The 12,552-nt window shown below is 36.7% G+C and overlaps 2 protein-coding genes across 12 annotated transcripts in view; one reads left to right on the top strand and one right to left on the bottom strand.

The window, feature by feature from the left end:
* LOC110261071 (uncharacterized) overlaps nucleotides 1-12,552 on the top strand; it is an 856,894-nt gene that overhangs the window by 677,009 nt on the left and 167,333 nt on the right. Inside the window, exon 10 of the mRNA XM_084969796.1 lies at nucleotides 11,788-12,125. The gene's annotated coding sequence lies outside the window, so the exon portion shown is untranslated. The remainder of the gene's footprint in view (nucleotides 1-11,787; nucleotides 12,126-12,552) is intronic.
* Nucleotides 1-12,552, bottom strand: part of WDR72 (WD repeat domain 72) — a 215,829-nt gene that overhangs the window by 145,579 nt on the left and 57,698 nt on the right. The gene's annotated exons all lie outside the window — the stretch shown is intronic.

Here is a 12,552-nt window from a genome sequence, read left to right as displayed (position 1 = left end):
GTTGAAATGGTAAATTTTACGTTATGTACATTTTACTATGCACAAAAAAGCATCTGTATTGGTACGATAGCCAACAGGGAATACAAACAAAAAGAGAAGGACAATGAAGAGACTCAGGAAATTAGGGAGAGAGCATACAGAAGTAGGAAGACCTAAGAAGGGCTCTTAACCATCAGAAGATGATATCACGTGAGGCCTAAGGTGGAGAGAGAAAAGAGAAGGACATTGATGACAGAGTGACTATAGACAAGTCAAGGACCTGACATCTAGGGAATGACAACTAGACTTGGCAGCAAGTAACCTCTAGAAGAGTTCCATTAAATAATGGAAGCAGAAGCCAGATTAAAAAGTGTTAAACAAATGGGAGTCAAGATAACAAAGACACTGAGTATAGATATCACTTTGTAGAAAACTATCAATTACTTTGGGGAGAATGACAGAGGATAACAAAAGTCCATAATTTCCTATTCAAAACATTTAGGACCATAGCATTTTTGAATTTAGGATTTTTCAGATTTTGGAGAGATAAGATAATGCACCTATGTACATTGTTTAACAGCTATAGCAGAGTCTGGAAAAGCAGACAGTAATCAAATATGTCACATGTCTACAGAAAAAAGAACACTCATGCTTTGTAGAATAAATAACCTCAAGTGAAGGTTTTGGTACAAAAAAACAATAAAAAACAAACAAACTTTCGTTTTCAGAGGTTTTTAGATTTTAAAAATGTGGACCTATATTCAAAATAATTGATAGCTAGGAGGCCAGAACTAACAAAAAATATATTCTCTAAGATGAGTTGGTAGGATGCCTGGTTTACTATAGTATAGGATATCAACATGCATTTGACCTCTCCCTATATCTATACAGGTAAGCTAAATTATCTAATCCCAAACCTCCAGTTTTGTCAATTGTTTTCTCTATATATGATTAGCTTATAACATATTAAAGATTCTTTTAAATCTAGTATTTAAAGAAGGACAACTCGCTTTATAAAACCGTGGATGAGGGATAGTTTTAACAGACCAAACTGAGGAAAACAAGCATGGGGGTGAAAAACGAAGATTTTTTTTTTTTTTTTTTTTGTCTTTTTGCCATTTCTAGGGCCGCTTTCCGCGGCGTGTGGAGGTTTCCAGGCTAGGGGTCCAGTCGGAGCTGTAGCTGCTGGCCTACACCAGAGCCACAGCAACGTGGGATCCGAGCCGAGTCTGCAACGTACACCACAGCTCACGGCAACGGCAACGCCGTATCTTTAACCCACTGAGCAAGGCAAGGGATCAAACCCACAACCTCATGGTTCCTAGTCGGATTTGTCAACCACTGAGCCACGACGGGAACTCCTCTGAAGAATATTTTTGAAAATAATAGATATATAATAAGAAACATGTAAAATGTGACAATCCTAATTAGACTCAGCATTTATGCCTCTTGAAGTAGGAAAAAATGTGATGACCAAAGTTAATCTCATCAACTACAATAAAAATTTTTAAAAATTAAAAAAAAGAAAAAGGAATGAAAATTACCAAAGTATATACATTAAAAAAAAAGTTAACCTCCAGTGTAAATCATGGATTAAAAATTGCCTTGCCAAATCTTCTCATTCCAGTTTTCTCCTGGAATCTCAACACAAAAATGTTCTCAATTTTGATCTTTCAGCATAAAGTACAACTTATTAAAGTACAAAAACAACTTATTAAAGTAACAAAAACAACAAACTATAAGGTGACATCCTATGTCCCTCAGTAGAGCTTTTGTTACTCTGACGCTTTCAAGTGGCTGAAACAAGTCCCTTGTCTTCTTTGACCTAGAGTGGAGTGGAATCCACCTGCACTTGAATGTGAAAGGGACTGGGAAAAACAGTGGGCCAGTCCTGGCCTAGGATTTTTGACAAGGCTAAGATTAGCAATCAACATATTTTGTATCACACAAGATAAAATCTGACAACATTCCCACAGTCAAATTCCCTGCTCATCACCCAAGCCAAGGACTTGATCTTTGGATCTGTTTTCACCTGATTCAACACAAAAGACCTTTCCCATCAAATCCTAACAAGTAAGTTAATTGAGGGAGGTGGGTATTATTGATACCCTCAAATGAATCAAGTGCATGCAAAATCTTTTATATCTCAGCCAAATCAGGGAACCCACTTTCCCAGAGAATAACAATCATTACAGTCCACTGAGTCCTGTTTTTCAAATCGTTTCTCTGGCAGCTGGCTACTGTGAAGTTGCTATGGAATTGAAAGGAGGCTGCATGGGGAGGGGCAGATGGCTCCTTTGGGTTTATTTCACCAAACATGGCAGCTGTGAAACCCACTAATGTTCCAAGTGTTCCTATAAAATGCTCACAAAGAGGCCAAGTTAAGGAAAAGCCACAGAGAAGCCTTCCTGATGTGTTCCTCTTTATGCTGCTGTAAAATAAGTGTTTGAGAACATAAAATGAAGATTTGTAACTAATAAATACAGCTAGCACTTGATCCAAAATGTAATCAGACCACAGGAATAACCTGATTATTATAAATACTTGCTTTACTAAAGTAAAACCCAGGAAGATAGCAACTAACAAGGGAAACAATAAAAGCAGTGAAGGGTAGTGCTTAATTGGTGAAAGTAATTTTAAGAGCAAAATATATTTACTTTTATCATTAGAATGAAAATGTATTGATTTTCATATTTGTTTTCCAGCACACAAAATACTTCAAAGACAATCTACCCATATCACAATAATACAACTAATATATATTAAGATGCCAAGAGATTTTAAAAAGGTGGGGTTGAATAATACCTTAATTAAAATGTACACAAAAACATACACACCTGTTTTATCAGATAAAAATTAATTATATACTGCAGAATTTTATTTATTTATTTTTTATTTATTTATTTTTCTTTGCCTTTTCTAGGTCTGCACTGGCGGCATATGGAAGTTCCCAGGCTAGGGGTCCAATCGGTGCTGTAGCCGCTGGCCTACCCCACAGCCACAGCAACGTGGGATCCGAGCCATGTCTGTGACCCACACCACAGCTCACGGCAACGCCGGATCCCAACCCACTGAGCAAGGCCAGGGACTGAACCTGCAACCTCATGATTACCAATCGGGTTCATTAACCACTGAGCCACAACGGGAACTCCGATACTGAAGAATTTTAAAAATAAATCGGGGTTATCTAAAAATAAAGTATAACTGTAATAAAATGTAGATAATTATTCAAACATCTATAACTTATAAGGATTGAGAAAGAAGCAATCCAAGTTTGAGAAAAGAAAATTACTTGGGTTTCTTTGTTAATAGCTTTCAATGTTATCTCTGGATTTTAAAGAGCACAGCAGAAACTACCCCACGGAGCTCATTTTCCCTTCTTAAATTTTTCTACATCCTTGGAATTTCCTTACTTTGAAAGTTTGTAAAATTAGAAAATCAAATGAAGATTTATATAATTCTCTCAAAGTAGAGGTTCATACACACTACATGGAATTGCAGAAGATTATTTCATTCATCTTTAGGGTAGAATATTAATTTCACTGTGTGTATGTGTATACCAAAATTGGCTTTTTCCATTATCCATTGATGAACACGTGGGTTGTTTCCATCTTTGGGCTATTATAAATAAAGCTGCTATGAACATTCATGTGCATGTTTCTGTGTGACTATATGTTCTCACTTCTCTGGGTATACAATAGAAGTGAAGTTGCTAGTTCATATGCTATTTCTGTTTAACTTCTTAAGGAATTTTGCCTTCACATTGTTTCCTACAATTTTCACTGTTTTCTACTTTGGCTGTTTTATATTCCTACTGGCAATCTACAAGGAAAGGGTGCCTATTTCTCTGCATCCTTGGAAAACTTTACTTTTTTTTTTATTATAAGCAACCTCGTAAATGTGATGTGGTATTTCATTGTGATTTTGATGTCCATTTCCCTGATGGCTAACATGTTGATAATCTTTTCATGTAATTGTTGGCCATTTGCATATTTCATTTGAAGGACTATTCAGTCAAGACTTTGTCCTTTTAAAAACTGGTTGGGTTGTCTTTTTGTCGCATTGTAAGAGTTCTTTATACGTTAGAGATAATAAACACTTATGAGATATATAACTTTTTTTAATAATGATTTTTATTTTTTTCCATTATACCTGGTTTACACTGTTCTGTCAATTTTCTACTGTATAGCAAGGTGACCCAGTCACACATACATGTATACATTCTTTTTTCTCACATTATCATGCTCCATCATAAGTGACTAGATATAGTTCCTAGTCCTATACAGCAGGATCTCATTGCTTATTCATTCCCAAGGCAATAGTTTGCCTCTATTAACCCCCAATTCACAGTCCATCCCACTCCTTTGACCTCCCACTTGGCAACCACAAGTCTATTCTCCACGTCCATGATTTTCTTGTCTGTGGAAAGGTTTGTTTGTACCTTATATTAGATTCCAGATTTAGGTGATGTCATGGTATTTGTCTTTCTCTTTCTGACTTACTTCACTTAGTATGAGAGTCTCTAGTTCATCCATGTTGCTGCAAAATGGCATTATTTTGTTCTTTTTTATGGCTGAGTAGTATTTCATTGTGTATCTATACCACATCTTCTCAATCCTTTCATCTGCCAGTAGGAATATAAACTGGGTGCAATTCATCTGTCGATGGACATTTAAGTTGTTTCCATGTCTTGGCTATTGTGAACAGTGCTGCAATGAACCTCATAATCCCTACCCCTGTTTTGCCCCTCCCCTTCCCCTCTCCCCACTGGTAACCACTAGCTTGTTCTCTATATTTGTGAGTTTCTTTCAGTTTCATTACATTCATTAGCTTGTTATATTGTTTAGATTCCACATAATAACGATATCACGTAGTAACTATCATGCTTTAACTTATTTCACTTAGTATAATACCTTTTAAGTCCATCCATGTTGCTGCAAATGGTAAAATTTCATTCCTTTTTGTCTAGAGTATTTCATCGTATAATACATACTTTCTATAAATATTGTATAAACTGTATACTTTGTAAAAAATTGTATAAGTATATAATATATACTTTCATTGTGTAATACACACACACACGCACACACACACACACACACACAAACACACATACATACCATATCTTCTTTATCCATTTATCAGTTAATGGATAGTTAGGTTGCTTGGCAATTGTAAATAATGCTGCTGTAAATATTGGGAAGCACGTATCTTTTCAAATTAGCATTTTTGTTTTTATGGATATATACCCATGAGTGAAGTGGCTGGGTCATATGGTAGTTTTATTTAGTTTTTTAAGAAATCTCCATAGGGCACCAGTTTAAGTTCCCACTGACAGTATGCAAGGGTTCTCCTTTCTCCACATCCTGGCCAACATGTGTTATTTGTGTTCTTTTTGATGTAGCCATTCTGACAGGTGTGAAGTGATATCTCATTGTGGTTTAGAGATGCATTTCCCTGATGATTAGCAACACTGAGCATCTTTTCTTGTGCCTGTTGGCAATCTGCATGTCCTCTTTGGAAAAAAATGTCTCTTTGGTTCTTCTAACATTTTTAAATTGGGTTGTTTGGGTTTTTTGATGTTAAGTTGTAAGAGCTGTTTATATATGTTGCGTTTAACCCCTTTTCAGTCATATCATTTGCAAATATTTTCTCCCATTCAGTAGGATGGTCTTTTCATTTTGTTGATGATTTCCTTTGCTGTAAAAGCTTTTAAGTTTAATAGGTTCCAATTACTTATTTTTGCTTTTATTTCCTTTGCTATAGGAGACAGATCTAAAACATACTGCTAAGATTTATGTGAAAGAGAGTTCTATGTTTTCTTCTAGGAATTTTATGATTTCCAGTCTTTTAGTTTTTAATCAATTTTGAGTTTATTTTTGTATGAGGGTTAGAGAATGTTCTAATTTCATTCTTTCATATGTAAATTCCAGTTTTCCTAGCACCACTTACTGAAGAGACTGTCTGTTCTCCATTGCATACACTTGCCTCCTTTGTCATAGATTAATTGAACATAGGTGTGTGCATTTATTTCTGGACTGCCTGTTTTGTTCCATTGATCTATGTGTCTGTTTTCATGCCAGTACCATACTGCTTTTTTTTTTTTTATTGCTTTTTAGGGCCGTACCGGTGGCATATGGAGATTCCCAGGATAGGGGTCGAATTGGAGCTGTAGCTGCTGGCCTATGCCACAGCCATGGCAACGCAGGATCCAAGCCATGTCTGTGAACTACACCACAGATCGCAGCAACTCCGGATCCATAACCCACTGAATAAGGCCAGGGATTGAACCTACGTCCTCATGGATGCCAGTCAGATTCGTTAACCACTGAGCCATGACATGGAAACTCCTGTACCACACTGTTTTGATTACTGTAGCTTTGTAATAAACTCTGAAGCAAGGAGCATGGTCCCTCTGGCTCTCTTCTTCCTTTTCAAGGTCTTTTTGGCTTTGTGAGTCTTTTATGTTTCTATAAAAAATTTAAAATTATTTGTTCTAGTTCTGTGAAAAATGACATTGGTATTCAGATGGAGATTGCATTGAATCTGTAGACTGGGGTAGTACAGACATAATTTTAACAATAATAATTCTTCTAGAAGAGAAAAAAAATTGGGAGTTCCCACTGTGATGCAGTGAGTTAATGATCTGGCTTGTCTCTGTGGAGGCACTGGTTTGATCCCTGGTTCAGCAGAGTGGGTTAAGAATCTGGTGTTGCTGCATCTGTGGTGTAGGTCCCTAGCCTCGGAACTTCCATATGCTGTGAGGGCAGCCAAAAAAAAAAAAAAAAAAAAAAAAAAATACACACACACACAAATACATATATATGCACACATATATAAATTCTTCTAATCCAAGAACACAGTATATCTTTCCACCTTTTACTTCATTAGGTAGGTTTATTCCTAGGTATCTTATTTATTTCAATGTGATGATAAACAGGATTGTTTTCTTTTCTTTTTTTTTTTTTCCCCACCCTTTGTTCTGTTGCAACGTGAGTATCTAGACATAGTTCTCAATGCTACTCAGCAGGATCTCCTTGTAAATATATTCTAAGTTGTGTCTGATAACCCCAAGCTCCTGATCCCTCCCACTCCCTCCCTCTCCCATCAGGCAGCCACAAGTCTATTTTCCAAGTCCACGATTTTCTTTTCTGTGGAGATGTTCATTTGTGCTGGATATTAGATTCCAGTTATAAGTGATATCATATGGTATTTGTCTTTGTCTTTCTGGCTCATTTCACTCAGGATGAGAGTCTCTAGTTCCATCCATGTTGCTGCAAATGGCATGATGTCATTCTTTTTGATGGCTAAGGAGTATTCCATGTGTATATATACCACTCTTCCTAATCCAATCATCTGTGGATGGACATTTGGGTTGTTTCCATGTCCTGGCTCTTGTGAATAGTGCTGCAATGAACATGCGGGTGCATGTGTCTCTTTTAAGTAGAGTTTTGTCTGGATGGATGCCCAAGAGTGGGATTGCGGGGTCATATGGAAGTTCTATGTATAGATTTCTAAGGTATCTCCAAATTGTTCTCCATAGTGGCTGTACCAGTTTACATTCCCACCATCAGTGCAGGAGGGTTCCCTTTTCTCCACAGCCCCTCCAGCACTTGTTATTTGTGGACTTATTAATGATGGCCTATATGCCAACAAATTTGACAATCTGGAAGAAATGGACAATTTTCTAGAATCTTACAGTCTACCAAAACTGAATCAAGAAGAAACAGACCAACTGAACAGACTGATCACTAGAAATGAAATTGAAGATGTCATAAAAATACTCCCTACAAATAAAAGTCCAGGACCAGATGGCTTCACAGGCGAATTCTATCAAACATATAAAGAGGAACTGGTGCCCATCCTCCTTAAACTCTTTCAAAAGGTAGAAGAAGAAGGAATACTCCCAAAGACATTCTATGATGCCACCATCACCCTACTTCCAAAACCAGACAGAGATAACACCAAAAAAACTATCGGCCAATGTCATTGATGAATATAGATGCAAAAATTCTCAACAAAATCTTAGCCAACCGAATCCAACAACATATCAAAAAGATCATACAACATGACCAGGTAGGGTTCATCCCAGGTTCACAAGGATGGTTCAACATACGCAAATCAATCAACGTCATATACCACATTAACAAAAGAAAAGGACTGTTTTCTTAATTTCTCTTTCTGGCAGTTCATTGTTAGTTTATAGAAATGCAACAAGGTTCTGTATATTAATTTTGTATCCTGCAGCTTTACCAAATTTATTGATGAGCTCTAGTAGTTTTACAGTGGTGTCTTTAGAATTTTCTGTGTTTGGTATCATCTGCAAATAGCAACAATTTTACTTTTTCATTTCCAATTGGGATTCCTTTATTTCTTTTCTTTCTTTTTTTTTTTTTTTTTTTGAGATTGGTCATCCTTGTCTTATTCCTGATCTTAGAGGATATGCTCTCAGCTTCCCACTGTTGAGAATTATGTTAGCTGTGGGTTTGTCACATATGGCCTTTATTATGTTGTGGTATATTCCCTCTATGCCCACTTTCTGAAGGGTTTCTTGGTGTCATAAATGGATGCTGAATTTTGTCAAAAGCTTTTTATGCATCTTTTAAAAAGATCATATGGGTTTTTTTGTTTTTGTTTTTGTCTTTTTGCCTTTTTCTAGGGCTGCTCCTGCGGCATATGGAGGTTCCCAGGCTAGGGGTCGAATCGAAGCTGTAGCTGCTGGCCTATGCCAGAGCCCCAGCAACGTGGGATCTGAGCCATGTCTTCAACCTACACCACAGCTCACGGCAACACCGGATGCTTAACCCACTGAGCAAGCCCAGGGATCGAACCCGCAACCTCAAGGTTCGTAGTTGGATTTGTTAACCACTGAGCCGCAATGGAAACCCCCTGAAATGAGCATATGGTTTTTATTCTTCAATCTGTTAATGTGGTGCATCACACTGATTGATTTGTAGATACTGAAAAATCCTTGCATCCCTGGGATAAATCCCACTTCATCAGGGTATATGGTCCTTTCAATGTATTGTTGGATTTAGTTTGCTAATACTGTTTTGAGGATTTCTGCATCTGTGTTCATCAGTGATGTTGGCCTGTCATTTTCTTTTTTTTCTTTGTGGTATTTTTATCTGGTTTTGGTATCAGGGTGATGGTAGCCTCATAGAATGAGTTTGGGAATGTTCCTTCCTGTGAAATTTTTTGGAATATTTTCCAAAGGATAAGTGTTAACTCTTCTGTAAATGTTTGGTAGAATTCACCTATGAAACTGTTTGCTCCTGGACTTTTGTTGGTTGGTAGTTTTTAAATTACTGATCCAATGTCATTACTGGCAGTTGGTCCATTCACGTTTTCCATTTTTTTTTTTTTTCCTGTGGCTCAGTCTTGAGAGATTGTACATTTCTAAGAAGTTTTCAATTTCTTCTATAGTGTCCATTTTATTGGCATACGGCTTTTCTTAATAGTCTCTTACAATCTTCTGTATTTCTGTGGTATTGATTGTGACTTCCTTTTTCATTTCTGATTTTATTGATTCGGGCCCTTTCTCTTTTTTCTTGATGATTCTGGCTAAGGGTTTATAAGTTTTGTTTATCTCTTTAAAGAAACAGCTTCTAGTTACATTGTTCCTTATTGTTTTTTATTCTCTATTTTATTTATTTATGCTCTGATCTTCATAATTTCTTTCTTTCTACTAACTTTTAGTTTTGTTTGTTCTTCTTTTTCTGCTTCCTGTAGGTGTAAGGTTAGGTTGTTTATTTGATATCTTTCTTGTTTCTTGAGGTAAGATTGTACTGCTATAAAACTTCCCACTTAAAACTGCTTTTGCTGCATCCTACAGGTTTTGGAATGTTATGTTTTCACTTTCATTTGTCTCTAGATTTTTTTCTTTCTCTGATTTCTTCATTGGTTGTTTAATAGCATATTGTTTACAGAAGCTAAATATTTTTTAAGATATTTAATTGAATTTAACAAATATTTGTTAATTTCTTCCATGTGTCAGGTACTAAGCTAGCTTTTGGGAAAAAAACAATGAGCATGACAGACACAATTTTTGCACAATTCATGCTGTTTTTAGGCAAGTGAAGATGGCAGATATTAACCCTGTAATTTAATTATAAGTACATTGTACTATAGGAACAAGTAATAAAACTCTCCTACGTTAACTTACCTTCACCTCTGCTTCCAGCTAAGAGGTTAGACCGCTTATTAGTACATTTGGGCACTTTAGCGTACTCCATATACCACTTACTTGTATGTCGTCCTATATTTTTTTCAAATTGTTTCAAAGTAGCAAATTAATTGAAAGACCATATGTGATCATTCTAGTATACCTCAGTATGGTATGTATTTCATCAGAACAAGAAATAATTAATGAGATAAACTAGAGTGGGGTCAGGGAAGTAAGGAGGGACAAGCAGTGAAATTTTCAGTAGAAGGTGGTACAGTAATAAGTAATAGTTAATGTTTATTTAGTGCTAAATGCCATTAAGAGATGATGGACTCTGAGGACTTAAAAGTTGACTGAAGGAATAAAGACTGGAAAGAGCAGAACAAGATTCAAATCTAGCAGTCTGCATCTCAAGGCTGATGGTCATAACCCCTGTGGATGCTAATTTATCCTCAAGAAATAAACTTCCACAATTGTGCAAATAATTAGTAGCTAAACTGCAGACAAAGCTCATATGCACAAGTGTGTACATCAGAAACTGCATGCACGTGCATACAATACCGTGTGAATCAAAACTCAAATTATAGTGTAGCTGTGATAACTAGGGCCAAGGAGGAAGAAATAAAGATTCAAAAAATAGGCAGTAAACTAAAAATACATGTTGAGTAATAACATCAGTAATTATTATAATAAAGAAGAAAAGGGCTTCGAAAAGGTGATAGAGGAAAAAGGCCCACCCTGTGCTTTAATGTATCCTATTTTTCTTTTCTAAAAACAATCATCCCAAGAGGGTTCCATCTGTAATCTACCACAAGAAAATAATGTGGCTTTGAGAAAATGACATACTGGAGAGACTATTGCCTGCCAGATACTGCATACCCAAAACCTACCTTTAACAGGCATATAATGAAAGTCATACTCCGGTTGTGCTGACAAGGCAGTTGATGCAACATAACTTTACCCCTGTATCTACAAAGGGGTGACCTTGATGAGAAAACCAAGCAAAGCTGCCCTTCAAAATGTTATAGTTGGTAACTAGTGGAATTTTAAATTTGTATTTTATATACTATACAAAAGAAAGCAACCATCTCAGACTTGCGGACTAGAAAATTACTTTTTCAAGTAATGTGTGTGATATTTTGGCATGGCAGAGTAGAAAATTAGGCACATGATTCTGTTAGGGAAAATATGACTATAAATACCTAGGAAACTGTATCTTACATAATCTGTATAGCCCTTACCCTAAACAATTAAAGCAAACTCAAACCTAAAGTCGATTAAACACTAGATGTTTTCTAAAAATATGGTCTATTAGCTATTACTTGACAAACCTCATCTTATCTTTCTTAATAGTTTTATTTTTTTTTAATTTTCTTTTTAAGACTATGCACTTTGAAACCACAGAAAAACAAATGGTTCATTTGTATGGGCATCATAGTAGTCTGAATAATTTTATAGCTAACTGCTACTAATTTCAATAAGAAAAAGAAATTAAGAGAGAGGAAATTTAACACCTGTGGTGAAAATAACTCCAAAATGTATTACCTTCTTCCTTACTTCCTTAATTTCATATTCATAGGCTTTGTTCCAATGGTTTGTTTATAAGATGGTTGCTTTAAAACTCTGAATGTGTTTTCCCACAGAAACCATGTCATAACCAGAGGCTACAGGAGTAAAGCTTCCTGCTCAAGGTCATACAGCTCACATCATCTGAGCAGACACAGAAGGAACTGAACAAAAATAGATGCACATGGACTCTCAATTCTACCTACTCATTGGCCTTGAACTCCAGGCTCCAAGCCACTTCTGAGATTTCCTTAGGTCTGGAATCCACCTTGGATATAATACTTTTAAGTATTCTTCCTGAAGCAGCCAAGAGTGCCTGGGAAAGAAAAGCCTAGCTCCCCAGCAGGAGTCACAGGAAGTGGACTGGCAGCTGCCTATAACTTGTGCAGGCATATCTAAGGCCTTTCTGAACAAGGTAAACAAACTCAGCCATGTGTGTGTGTGTGTGTGTGTGTGTGTGTGCGTGAGAGAGAGAGAGAGATTGAGACCATCTTCCTTTGAGTACAGGAAAAACTGCTCTGAGCAGTGACACAGTTTTGCTCTCTTCCCTTCCTGTCAGCTGTCTCTTCTGCTATCAGAGGGCCTGCCACTAACAGTCTCCCCACTTGCAATTTACTGTTTCTAATCTGTCATCTGAGAAATCAGATGACCAGGGCTGTTAGAACCGTGCGTAAATTGAAAGGCAGGCTCCCAGAGATAGCCAGAGACCCTCTCCTTCAGGAGAGACTGGGGGGTTTCCTGGTAGCCATTTCTTTCCTTCTTGGAGCTTTTCTTATCTAATTCCCTGCTTGACAGTCTCAAAAAGATGGCCTCCATCTGCAAAAGGTGTTCCTGTTTTGTGG

Source organism: Sus scrofa, chromosome 1 (genome assembly GCF_054392235.1).
Source record: "Sus scrofa isolate SSC_HxYL_T2T_F1_AM1 chromosome 1, Sscrofa_HxYL_maternal_Yorkshire_Landrace_v2.0, whole genome shotgun sequence".
Classification (NCBI taxonomy): Eukaryota; Metazoa; Chordata; class Mammalia; order Artiodactyla; family Suidae; genus Sus; species Sus scrofa.
The sequence above is the reverse complement of the archived record's forward strand: the minus strand, read 5'-3'. Positions and strand labels throughout refer to the sequence as shown.